The sequence below is a fragment of the Tympanuchus pallidicinctus genome, unplaced genomic scaffold (genome assembly GCF_026119805.1).
Source record: "Tympanuchus pallidicinctus isolate F22 unplaced genomic scaffold, pur_lepc_1.0 scaffold56, whole genome shotgun sequence".
NCBI classification, from domain to species: domain Eukaryota; kingdom Metazoa; phylum Chordata; class Aves; order Galliformes; family Phasianidae; genus Tympanuchus; species Tympanuchus pallidicinctus.
The window spans coordinates 387,374-399,464 of NW_026294776.1; the positions used below are offsets into that span (position 1 = coordinate 387,374).

At 49.2% G+C, this 12,091-nt stretch overlaps 2 protein-coding genes and 1 pseudogene across 6 annotated transcripts in view; 2 read left to right on the plus strand and 1 right to left on the minus strand.

Moving 5' to 3' along the window:
- LOC128091940 (zinc finger protein ZFP2-like) overlaps positions 1-987 on the plus strand; it is a 139,164-nt pseudogene extending 138,177 nt beyond the window's left edge.
- The window catches only part of LOC128091935 (zinc finger protein 383-like), a 240,547-nt gene that overhangs the window by 212,369 nt on the left and 16,087 nt on the right, over positions 1-12,091 (minus strand). The gene's annotated exons all lie outside the window — the stretch shown is intronic.
- Positions 1-12,091, plus strand: part of LOC128091941 (zinc finger protein 664-like) — a 54,340-nt gene that overhangs the window by 35,753 nt on the left and 6,496 nt on the right. The window lies entirely within an intron of this gene.

The window sequence follows — 12,091 nt, forward strand, 5'->3', positions numbered from 1 at the left end:
AATGGAAATGCTTTCATCTCCCCTGTTTGTTTCATTGAAGCTCCACTTCCTCCCTCATTACCTACCGGCACATCCTCACAGCAGATACAGCCTGCAGTGCCCAAGATGTGGGAAGTGCTTCAGCCAGAGCAGCAGCCTGATCACCACCTCTGGCTTTATGTGGTGATGAACCTCACAAATCCCTTGAGTAGAGGAAGAGCTGTGGGGCAAAACTAAATCTATTCCCTCTTACCTGCATGTAAATTACCCTTACTGCCCTCTTTCAGCTGCAGACAGGCTATTGTGTGGACATGCAAATGAGAGTCCAAAGTGGGATGTGTCACAGCCACTGGAAACCCTCTGCCAGGTGGCCCGTTTCTGCCAGGGCTGTGTGCAGGATGATGCCTGGGAAGTTACCTCAACTCCCCTGGAGAAACCCATCTGCTGTAGGGCAGCAGGTGAAGTCCCAAAGGAAACCTCAGCTAGGCCAATATGTCACCAGGAAGGAAGAAATCCTGTCTGCAGGCCGTGTGGGAAGAGCTTCATCTGGAGCTCAACTCTCAGTAGATGCCAACCCAAGAGGAGAGTCCCAGTGAGTGCCGTGACTGCAGGAAGAGGTCTGTCCAGAGCTGGGAGCTGATCACACACCGGTGGATCCACATGAGGAACCCTACAGATGTGCAGCCTGCAAGAAGAGCTTTGGACACAGCTCGAACCTGCTGAGGTACCAGAGTGTCTGCACTTGGGTGAAGTCCAATCCGTGCCTGCACCAGTGAGTTCACGTGGCAGGAAGCCTTAGAAATGCCTCAAGTGTGAGAAGGGCTTTGTGCAGAGTGCAGAGCTCCCCAGTCACAGGAGATGGCACTCGTGGAAGAAGTGCTACAAATGTCCCATATGTGGGAAGACCTTTTACCTGTGGATCCACTCAGGGCAGATACCATGGAAATGCCTGCACTGCAGGAAGAGCTTCATCCAGAGCTCAGTCGTCATTAAACATTACCCCATGCATGTGATAAAGAGGCTCTGCAAGTGTCTCTGGTGCAGGAAGAGTTTTTCTCAGGGCTGGCACCTTGTTCCCCCTGGGAAAACCGTCCCTTGAGGGACCAGACCTTGAGGATGCTGGAAATGATCTGAGGAGAAGAAACCTTAGTTGACTAATTATAATGGTGAAATATAATTTAATTGGGATTTAAGCTAAGAAATTAAATAAATGCCTAAGACAGTGTTTTCTGAAACTGAATCTTTTGCTGTAGCAGTTAGCAGCCAGCAGCAAAAGAGAGAGATCCCGTGACCTCTGCTGTTTTATTTTTTCTCTCCCCCTGCAAGACAGAAAATTACAAAATGACATCTTCTGGAAGTGTAGTGTCTTCTCCTGGCCCTTGGGAGCTCTAGCTCATTCGTTTCAGAAAACAGAGCATTATCTCTCCACTCTTCGACTCCCATCATGGCATGCTGCTATGAATGCAGTGATCTGATGCATGAAGAAAAGCCGTAAAACCATGAGACCTAGGAGCTTCAGATGGCCTTTCCTTGCTAACAGAAGAAAGTCACCATGCCCAGCTTTCTCTTCCAGTCTTCCTGCCTGCAGCTTTTTGATGTTGTTTCCTAAGGAAAGGGAGCTGTGTAGAAATGTTCTGTGTGTCTGTGTGCATATGTTATACCCAGTAATTTCTGAGTGCACTGATGAGTCAACTAAAGGGTGACGAAAGCAGTAACGCAGCTCTTGGAGATTAACTGGAAATTACCTGCAGGGTAAGGAGGGGGAGAACATAGCTGAGTTGTCCTGGAGCTTTTGTTTCCCCTATCATCTGGCTCTATGTTCTTAAAATGTGTGTGTGGAAAAAGGGGAGGAAAAGGTGGAAAAAGGGTTTGTTTTTGGTGCTGATTACAGCCCACTGCTTGGTTCTGGGTGAAGGCATGTTTGGCACACAGCCCCGTCTCCCTTCCGAAGAACACACTTGCTATCCTTTACTTCCCGAAGGTTTTTATCTGCAGCTCAGATTTGCTATCAGATACCAAGCCTTGATTTGCTCTCATAAACATGAAAGCTTAGCTTTTTCTTCCTAAATGCAATATCCTGATTTCAGCAGGTGGTGGGAGCAAAACACAGTGCAATGTGTAGAGTGCACGTTCAGCTCATCTCTTCAGTACTAAGTTTTCAGATTGCAACAGGCTCCAGAATGCACATTTGCTTTGCAAGATATCCCTCTCTATATTTTCCCCCTGAGAAAATTTCATTGCTGGTTTCACTCCATCTTTTTGTGCATGTCATGTTTAGTTGCTTGAAGAGTAGGAAAACTCAATTTTTTTCCTCTTCCCCCTGAACTTCCCTGCTTTCCCTCTGCTCTGGGGAAAACCCTTCTGTTGCAGACATGAGTCCCTGCAGAGTTGTGACTGCAGTGCCCCAGCTGCAGGAACAGGAGCAGTTCAGATGCCAAAATGCTTTGTTTCCCTTATGGTGGTGGGATGGTGGGCATGAGGGAAGAGGGATCTCCATTCTCAGGGGGGATGTTCACGTGGAAGGGAATGAACAGGCTTTCTCCTGGCCAGTTTAACCAGTATTTGCATCCACCCAGCAGAAAGCTATGCCCTTTGAGTCTCATGCCACCTCTGCACTCACTGCAATAGTGCAGCCACTGACAGAGCTCCCAAGGGAACAACCAGCCCCCCAGGTGCCCATGTGCAAGGCTGTTAGGTGTTACTGGTTTTTCGCATTGGCCTCCAAAGCTGGAGGCCCTGTGTGCTGCAGCATCATCAGCATGAGTGAGAGGTGGTGGGAACGGTCCTGTGACGGGTGTGCTGTGTGTGATGGATGGCTCTGGGCTCTCCATGCCAGAGATGCAGGGCAGGTTACAGGCCATATGTACTGGTGGGCTGGATGGAATGGAGCTTACATTTAGCAATAATGTGGTGGGTGCAGATTAAGTGACAAGGAAATAAAGTAGTTATCACTGTGGGAGTCTATCATACGCCACCCAGGCTGGATGATGATGCTAATTTGTTTCTGGGTTGGTTTGGATTCAAGAGGATGTCTCAGGAGTGAAGACGAACAAGTATGCACTCATGGCAGCTCTGAGAATCATAAGTTTTATTTGACACACGCACACATTCATACACTTAGATAACTCTGTATGCAGCAAGCAGAAGTTCCCCAAGCAGGTAAAAATGACTTACCGACCTCCTAGAGATGGACACAGTGCTGAGCAGGAGGATGAGATGGAACATGCCTGCGGTGGTTTCACTAGGTATTGCCCATGGTGCATCCCCCGTTTCAAGGTGCACTTGTTCTCCTGGGATCCACTGCAACCTCCCTCCTCTTTTTATTCTCTCCCAGTGTCTGCAGGGTTTTTTTACTCGCACACTGCAGCTGCGTGGCCAGCATAGGATACAGAGGCACAGCAGAGCAACTTCCTGCAAAACAAGTTCAGCTTCTTGCAGAACAGTGTAAACCTGCAAGGTCAGCATCTTGCAAAACAAGCTAAGTCAGCTGTAAGCATTTCCCAGAGTCCTTTGTTCCAATTCAGGAGCATTCTTTGGTCAGAACCTTCAGATCCCTGGCACATGCCGCTGCATGTTCCTGGTTTGGAATATGCACTACTTTTACTGCAAGTCCACAAAAAGCACTTTGCACAGCTTGTTGTGCAAGTTGCAAGAAGCGTGAAATATTGCACAGAAGAGTGAGGAAATACAGGTCCAAGATACAGCCTATCTGTATTACCTTTTTCTGCAGTCCTCATCCCCAGTCCCAGGCTGAAAAAGGATTCCATCCCAAGGACTCCTGCAGCTGATCAGCGAGATCCCTTAATTCATCTAAGTTTGGAATGGATTAGGAATGGTCCAAAAGTTTCATGCAGCAGAGTCCATCAAAGTCCTGGCATTCATGGCCATGGCTGAGCAGTGGGAAATCGACAGCTGCAGTGTTCCGAAGTGAGGTGGTCCTAACACTGCCTACATCTATGAGAGTTTCCAAACAGCAAATGAAGCAGCACTGCTAAATTTACCAAGCCAGCAAGATAACCTATTCAATTGTGTTAATGCTGCTGCCACACCTGAGCCTGGAGTGCCAAGGCAGCCACGGCAATGGTTTGGGCAGCAGGTGCAGCTGTAAACTCAAATTTACAGTCCAGCAAGAAAGCGTAAAATTCCCACGTGAGTCACCAAGTCTGTGTTTTTTTTCCACTGCCATGCAATCGCCATGGTGATTTTGGGCATAATAATGAGTCATTCACTGGTACATGGCCCTCCCAGGGCCCCAGCAGGTACAACTGCCCAAACCTGGTCCCCACAGATAAAAAATCTGCCCTTTGGCAGGGACATTGGGCTGTTGTAGCCAGTTGATACATTAGTTGCAGCGTGATTACACCACACTGAGTCATTCAAATAACTCAGCTTGTTGCGTAGGCAACTGCAGTTGGGGCTCCACCTCTTGGGCAGCTGGCGGTGTGCCAACAGCCTATGTCAGGCATGGAGTTGGTACACTAGTCAGCGCATAGTGTCACCAGGATCCAGAGATCCTCAGGAGCAAGAACTGGAGACTCCCCAGCGCATGGCAGGACAGCCATTTGTTCTTGCCATTCAGGCTGTTCTGGAGTACACAAGAGTCATTTTCAGTCAGTGGTACTCCAGCCAGGCAGGTCAGGAATTGGGTTTGTCGGGGTTGCAGTACTTACACATAGCGTATCTTGTCCGGTTGCATTAGCCAAGGTAACCCGAACATTGCTTCCAGAATTGTAGTAGCTATAGCAGGAAAGAACAGGATGAACACAGACTAGTGTTGTGTCCCACCCCCTACTCCCCTCACCCCAAGAATCTCCCCTCCTGTGGAGATGGTGGGAGGGCACTCGATGCCAGACACCTGGTCTCCTATTTGAGTTTGTTTCATCTCCCTCACCCAGCAAGGCTTTGCTGGGGAAGATCCTTCCCTTAAACCCATGGTTTCCACAGCCAATTTCTGCTTCCAATTGATTAGAAGAACTCGATGCAAAGAGCATCAGCAAAAGTTTATTACCGTTACGGAGATATTCCCAGTGGCAGCACTGGGGTGGTGCATGGGGATAATCCTCCTATCATGCATAGCTTACACAAGAGGTCTTCAGTTTATATATATGACTTGTGCTACATCTGCAGAACTTTTCACAGAGGTACCTTACATATGTGGAAGTTTCTCAGAGGTATGTTACATATGCATGTTTTCCCAGAAGTATGTTAAATATTCAATGATTGATTCCAGGCAGGACCTGCTATTTCCTTGATACAAAGACTCAGCAGGACTTCCTTATCTCCTTGGTTCAGAGTCACAGCCCTTTCTGTTATCTAAACAAATTGCAGGGCACTGTAGTAAGCTTAACTATATTGTGATAAGTTGTATCATGTTAAAGCAGATCAGTCTCACAGTGTGCCTCCTCATTTACAATGCTGCATCACAATTATCATCCATAACATCTAAAGGCTACCGTGGTGTTGCAAGTGTTACCACAACAATCTTATAAGGATATACTAACGAATATTTTGTAATTATTTCTTAAATCAGCTCCCTCCTTTTTCAATAAGCTTCTTTTGCAAAAGCTCATATTGCTCATGCTTAATCACTGTTAGGCAATGCACAAAACCTTTGAATTAATTTCTTAAGTTTATACTAAAAGAAGCAGATTAGATTGTTAATATCAGACTTCTCACTAGCAGCACTAATAAAACACTTTTGATAATATCAGGGAATACCCTGCAAAGATGTCCCCAAAGATGAAGAGCTCCCCTGCCTCAGTTTGCTGTGAAATCTGTTTCACTTCATTTGGGGGAATCATCATTTTCACTAAGGATTCATGTATGGTTTTATTAAGCCTTTGAATATATTCTTTAAGCACTTCTCTCTGACTCAAAATTTGACAGACATGTCCAGTTGTCAATAAATTCCCAATATTTTGCTGATTTGTTGTTCCTCTTGCTCACAGAAATCAGTACCCCTGCCTGATGATATCATGACACGTATCCCAAATTGAGGTATTATTTCATTCAATAATATTCATGTAACTTCTCTCACCTTATTTGACAAGCTTCAGGCCAACCTGAAAAAGTGTCTGTCAGCACCAGTAAATACTGATACTCCCATTTTCTAGAAAGCTCTGAAAAATTTATTTGCCGTTGTTTTCTTGGAACATTCCCTGTCCTGATAGATCCCACTCGTACCCTGTTCTAGTATTAGGACTGTTCTTCAGACAGATTTCACACTGTTGAATAACCTGTTTCATTCTGCTATACAGATCACTGACAGTGACTTCCTTCAAATACTTATAAAGAGCCTCTACTCCCCAATGTGTTTCATTATGTTTCTTTAGAACCAGTTTCCACAGGATGTACATATCCATCAGGTATGTATGTATATATATATATCCCTTGTGACCAGGTCTCCAGTTTCCTTCCAGAGAGAGTCCTCATCTTCCCTGGCCTTCCATCTATAGAATCTTCTCATTCCTCTTTATGTCCCTGGCTAGATCCAGTTCTGTCTGGGTTTTACCTATCCTATCCTAATCCATGGCTGCTCAGACCACTTCTTTGTAGGAAGAAGTCCCCCCACCCCACCAGTCATAGAACCAGGCCGAACCAGCCCATAAACCATGGACACCTTTGAGCTCTGAGTCATCCAGAAAAAGGATTGACAGTGTGTTCTATGCCATCATAAAGCAAGTTAGTTAATGAAAACATTCAACTGTGTTGGACCAGTTACCAGTCACTGAGGGATTGTGGTTTTAGTGTGTGACCTATGAACATATGAACTCCGTATCACTGATGACATTAGGCCCTGATTATCTAGCTAGCTTCCTGCCCACAGGATCTTCCATGGATGCTGATGGCCTGGACAGTGCTGATCTCTTCCTAATATCAAATGTCAGACCTCCCCACTTCAAATTTAAATAAAATCCCCCTAGTCCTATCAGTATCTAGTGATCTAGCTATTTAGTGATATCTCAAAGGTGTCAGTGGTTTATCAGCAGGTTCGGTCCATTGAGTCTGAGGTAACAGTTGCCCCTGCTGCTGAAACCGTTGCCACGGCTGCTTTGGCACCCCAGCCCCATCTCCCATACATAACATCTTTGCTGCTTCATTCTGAGCATCATCACTGAGCAGTGCCTAATAGAACTTCTTCCCTGGTCAGCTGGCTGCCTCGGTTTGAGGCCTGATGGCAATGATGTAATGATGGCAGGCTTAGTATTGCTGTTCTCTGCTCATCAGGGTATGCTTTGGAAGAAAGCAGTTTGTTGGGTTTTTTTGTTTCTTGTTTGTTTTTAACTCCTATGAAATGTGTATACGCCATATATATATACATGTTATGAATTTTACCATTTGTAGTGCTGAGAATTTTTGTGACTCACTACCATTTGTAGTGAGTGAATTTTTTTTAGAAAAGTTGCACTCAATTAAGGAGGTGTAACAAGGATGTGAAAGATAGAGCCCTCTCTCCCAGTTAATGTGTAGGCAGCTGATGTGACTGCCTCTGTCCTCAGCAACTTGCTGGAAGGAACCCCACAAAGCATTTCAGTGCAGGGCTGCTGAGGGAAGCTGTCAGAACAGGCGCACTCTGTCCTCTCGCAGAGTGCTGGGATGCTTTTCCAGCTGACTGACGGCTGCTTTGGTTGTGGCCACAGCTCCTGAGGAGTGCAGCAGTGCTGAGAGCTGAGAGGAAACGGGGGAATGTTGCACTCCCTGGAGGATCCTGAGAAATCAGTGACCCAAAGCAGGTGCTAGAGAGGAGCTGCAGGGTGCTATCATGGCAGCCGAGCTCTGCTTCTGGTAGCACGATGGACTGCGCCTCTGATAAGGCGACTGCAATCATAGAGTGAGCAGTGGCAGCAGGCACACGAAATCTGCAGCACTGTCTCTCTCCACTTTCAGATTTTCGATCCAGCCCACAGAGCGAAATGAAGTAGAGGAGGGAGAAAATGTGCTAACAGTTCTTGCTTGGTTCTTATTGCAGAGCAAATGATTGCCTGCTGTCTGGCAAACCTTGCGCAGAAGCACTGATGCTTTTGCATAATGTACTCCCACCCTTGTCCCCTGCCTGAGACAGGACGTAGGACACCCACAGCCTCTGGGCACCCTGGTCCAGGGCTTTGCCACCGCTGGGGGAGGAATTTTCTCTACACATCTACCTCAATTTCCACTCTTTGAGTTTGAAGTCATTCCCTCTTGTGTTATCGCTGTCTGCCAAAGCCAAGTGTCTGCCAAAGTGGCACACAAGGTCTGGTAGTGGGTCAGGTAATGACATGACAACAGTATGTGGGCAGCCGTGGTGTTATTTTCTATTTATTGGTACCGAGGAGCCTGGAAAACTCTGGTACATGACAACAGTGGTTCTGTGGATGTCAGATGGTGTCTGTAAACCCACATGCTGGGGGTGCTCCCACCTCCTGATAGATGGTAGAGGTGGGGGGGAGGGCAGATGCAGTGCTGGGGGGTGCTGGGGCTGCTGGACCAGGTCTGTTTCCCACTGGCAGTGGTTTTCCAAGTGTCTGATGAAGCCTCCAAACTGACACCCTGGGGAGGCCGCTCCCACCTCTTGAAGGATGGTGGAGGGGAGTAGGAGGATGGTACCCAGGGGGCCAATGCTGGACCACTCACACTTCCCCAGCAGCAGGTGTTGGACTGTTGGATAATTCCCCCAAGCCAACACCCTGGGAGGGCCAATGCCGTCCCCTAAAGGATGGCAGAGAAGGAGGAGAGCAGTGGGGATACCTGAGAGGGCCATTCCCATCCCCTGAAAGATTGTGCCTTGGAAGGTGGGGGGCTGCTGGGCCGGTCACAGCCCAGTTCTTTACAATGAGAGTGGTGAGGTGCTGCAACTGCTGCCCGAAGAGGCTGTAGATGCCCTGTCCGTCCCTGGAGGTGTTCAAGGCCAGGTTGGATGGGGCCCTGGGCAGCCTGGTTTAGTATCAAATGGGAAGGTTGTGCAGGGAGTTGGGAGATTCATGATCCTTGAGGTTCCTTCCAACCCAGGCCATTCTGTGTGATCTGCGCGGCTTCGATTCAGCATACACACCCTCACACACATGCAGGCATCCATTGCAGATAACCCCAGTAAGCGACAAGCAGAAACTCCCTAAGCTAGTGCATTATTACTTACCAACTGCTGAGAGAGGCCAAACCGCTGAAAAGGAGAAGGACCATGCTGGTGTTGGATGCGATAGGCACTGCCAGCAGGGAGTCAAACGCTTCAAAGGACACTTCTCTCTCCCCCAATGCTTCTATCTGCAGGGTTCTTTCCACTTGAACGCTATACACACGTGGCCAGCACATGATGCTTGTAATGACAGAAAGGCAGGGTGCTCTTAACTATAACTCGAGATGTTTGAGTTATTGGCTCTACCACCTGTCATGCAGAATAAGCAGCCAATAACTGTTTTTCAATCACACTGTACCTTTCTTCTGCTCTGTGCCAAGCTTCAGACCAGAACCCAACTTGGATTCAAGCGGAATTTTGGCACTGCCATAGACGCTAGCCAAACCCATCTTGAGTTGCATGCATCTGGTTCAGCTGGAAGAGTGGGACCAAATATAACCAGTGCCTGGGCCTGTTTAGCAGCTGGTTTTGCTTGCTGGAATGCCTGTTCTTCCCTTCACCTCCAGTCCCATGCTTGGCCTTTCTTTGTGAGCAGACACAAAGGCCGCAGCAGCTGCGCTAGGTGGGGTATAAAGGAACAACAGTATCTCAATATACCCCCAAATTCCTGCAGCTGCCATGGCCTGGTAGGGACCTGGGAAAACCTGAACATCGTCTGTTATCGCACTGACCAAATTAAATCCAGGAATTTTACCGACAAACCTGGTCCTTGCACTTTTGTGGGTTCACAGCCCAGTTTTTCTTCTAAGTGAGCAGCTAATGAGTCTACTGCCTGTTCTAATGCCTCCAGTGAGGCACCACTCTCCACAAATTCTAACAACAAAAACTCAGATCTCTCATCCATGGTCATGCACAGAAATGAAGCACACATAATATACAAATGGAAGTGAATGTCACTGGGATTGTACCAGTGTAACTGCCTTTCCCACCTGCCATGACTGATGCAAACATGAGTGACTGTAGGGTGGATGAGGAGAGACACATCCTGCTCACCCCTCCTCCCTCATCCCCCCACCTCCAGCTTCTTCCCTCAGCTCCCTTCTTCAGCCTGGCCTTGCTCACAACGCCCTGCACAGGAAGGCAATGCACAACACAACAGGTAACGCTCTGGCTAAAATAGATTAACCACCATAGATCTGTCTCAAAATGGGGACTGAAAGAACTGATAGCAGAGCCCTGCTTCAACAGCGGGGGCAAAACTGAGCATGTTCTGAGCCTTGGGACTCAGCGGGAGGGCCTCCTTTATGTGTGTGTTTAACCCTGCCCTCTGTGCAATAAACAACCACGAGCTTACAACAGGCTTGTAAAGGCACTATTTGATCACTACATGATAACAACATTATATCAATAAATACATTCCTCCTTCTCTCTTAGAACTGAAATACACAGCATAGCTGTTGCCAACCCCAGCTGCCAGCCAGACAGAGGCAGAAACACCTTGCAAAAGTTCCTCCCCTCGCCTTGCAGCTCTTCTCCCTGCTGGGCAGAGCTGAACTTTCTGCTGCCAGTATTTCAGCCTCTGCCCGCCTGGCAGCTCAGGGCCTGAAGGCTCGCGCTGGATGCGTGCCAGCTGCAGCCATCCGCACCAAGAATGCCTCGGCGGCTGCATCTCCCTGCTCCCCCACCAGGAGGACAGGAATCCTCACCGTAGGCCATCAGCCCAGCACTAAGCGCACAAAACGTAACGCTGCAAGAGCCGCTAGACGCAGATGTTGCCTGCTGGGTCCACGAAGGGAAACTGCGGGCTGACGGGGCACGGAGAGGAGCGGAAATTCCGCCCTTGGAGGCTTCACGTTCAGACACTCAAAAGGAAGCATCGGGGAGTTGAAAGCTTACATCAATCCATGCGTGCAGAGCTGCAGAGCGAGGTCATCTCGTGTCTCTCGTGGCCCAGAGGGAGAAGCGCAGTCCCAGCTGGGCTGTGTTACAGAGAGCCGACCGGGCAGCAGAGCACGCTGAGCTCCTCTGCTCACTTCCTCGCTGTCCCAGCTCCAACCCCTTCCTGTGCCCCTCGATATACAACCCGGGCTGCAACAGGCCTGGGAGCCGCTGCTCCCGTCGCTGCGGCCGTTCTGGCCCAGCAAACCCGCTGTGCTGGGCGGGAGCTGGAGCCGGGATCGGGCAGGGGGCAGGAAGCGTGCGCTCCTCTGCACGAGCCGCGAAGGGCTCCTACCTTGGGTGCGGAGCACGCTGCTCCCGCCTCTCTGAGGGCAACCGGGCTCCTGGGAGTCGCGGAGAGCAGAGGCTGCCGAGTGCCCTCAGCCCGGAGCTGGCCGCAGCACGGCCTCGCTGCTCCTCCTGCCACCGCCGTGCTGCCCGGACGGCTTCCGGCCAGGCTCTGGCCGCTTCGGCACAGCCTCAGGTGCAGGCAGCAATTCCCACAGCGAGCACGGCCCGAGCCGGCTGCCGGGCCTTGGGCAGTTTCACAGCTCGTTCTCATGGCACATCTGCACCCGGGGGAGGGAGGATGGGGGCAGGGAGGGAGGATGGAGGCTGTGTTTTGTTACGCTAATGATGCGTCGCTTTCTGCTGGGTTTCTTTGCTTCCTTTGCTTGGGACATCCGCACATCCTTGTGGTCACACGTCCCCACGCTGCTGTCCTGCCGTTCCTTTAACTCCTCTCAAACACGAATATGTCTCAGGAAGAGGCAATCTCCGGTACAACACCAGGCGCCTTATTGTGTTGAACAGATGGAGCTGTGCGTAGGAGCTCTACCCATAAGCTGCTGTAGGAATACGAATGTCCCTAAATCCTTGAATAAAAGTCCTAATAAGTCTTCTGTGCCGTGATACCATGGGGTTCTGTGTGGAGTTGTGGTCCGTATGACTGGCCGTACCTACCCTTGAATTGCACCGGGCAATGTGCTTGGGGCTGACCCTACGTACCCAGTGCAATACATTCCAAATTGCCACAGGCACCAAATTGCCATACTATACTAACTGCCGTATGTGATACGGGTCGCCAACAGCGATTCGTACGTTCGTTTAAGAACCGATATA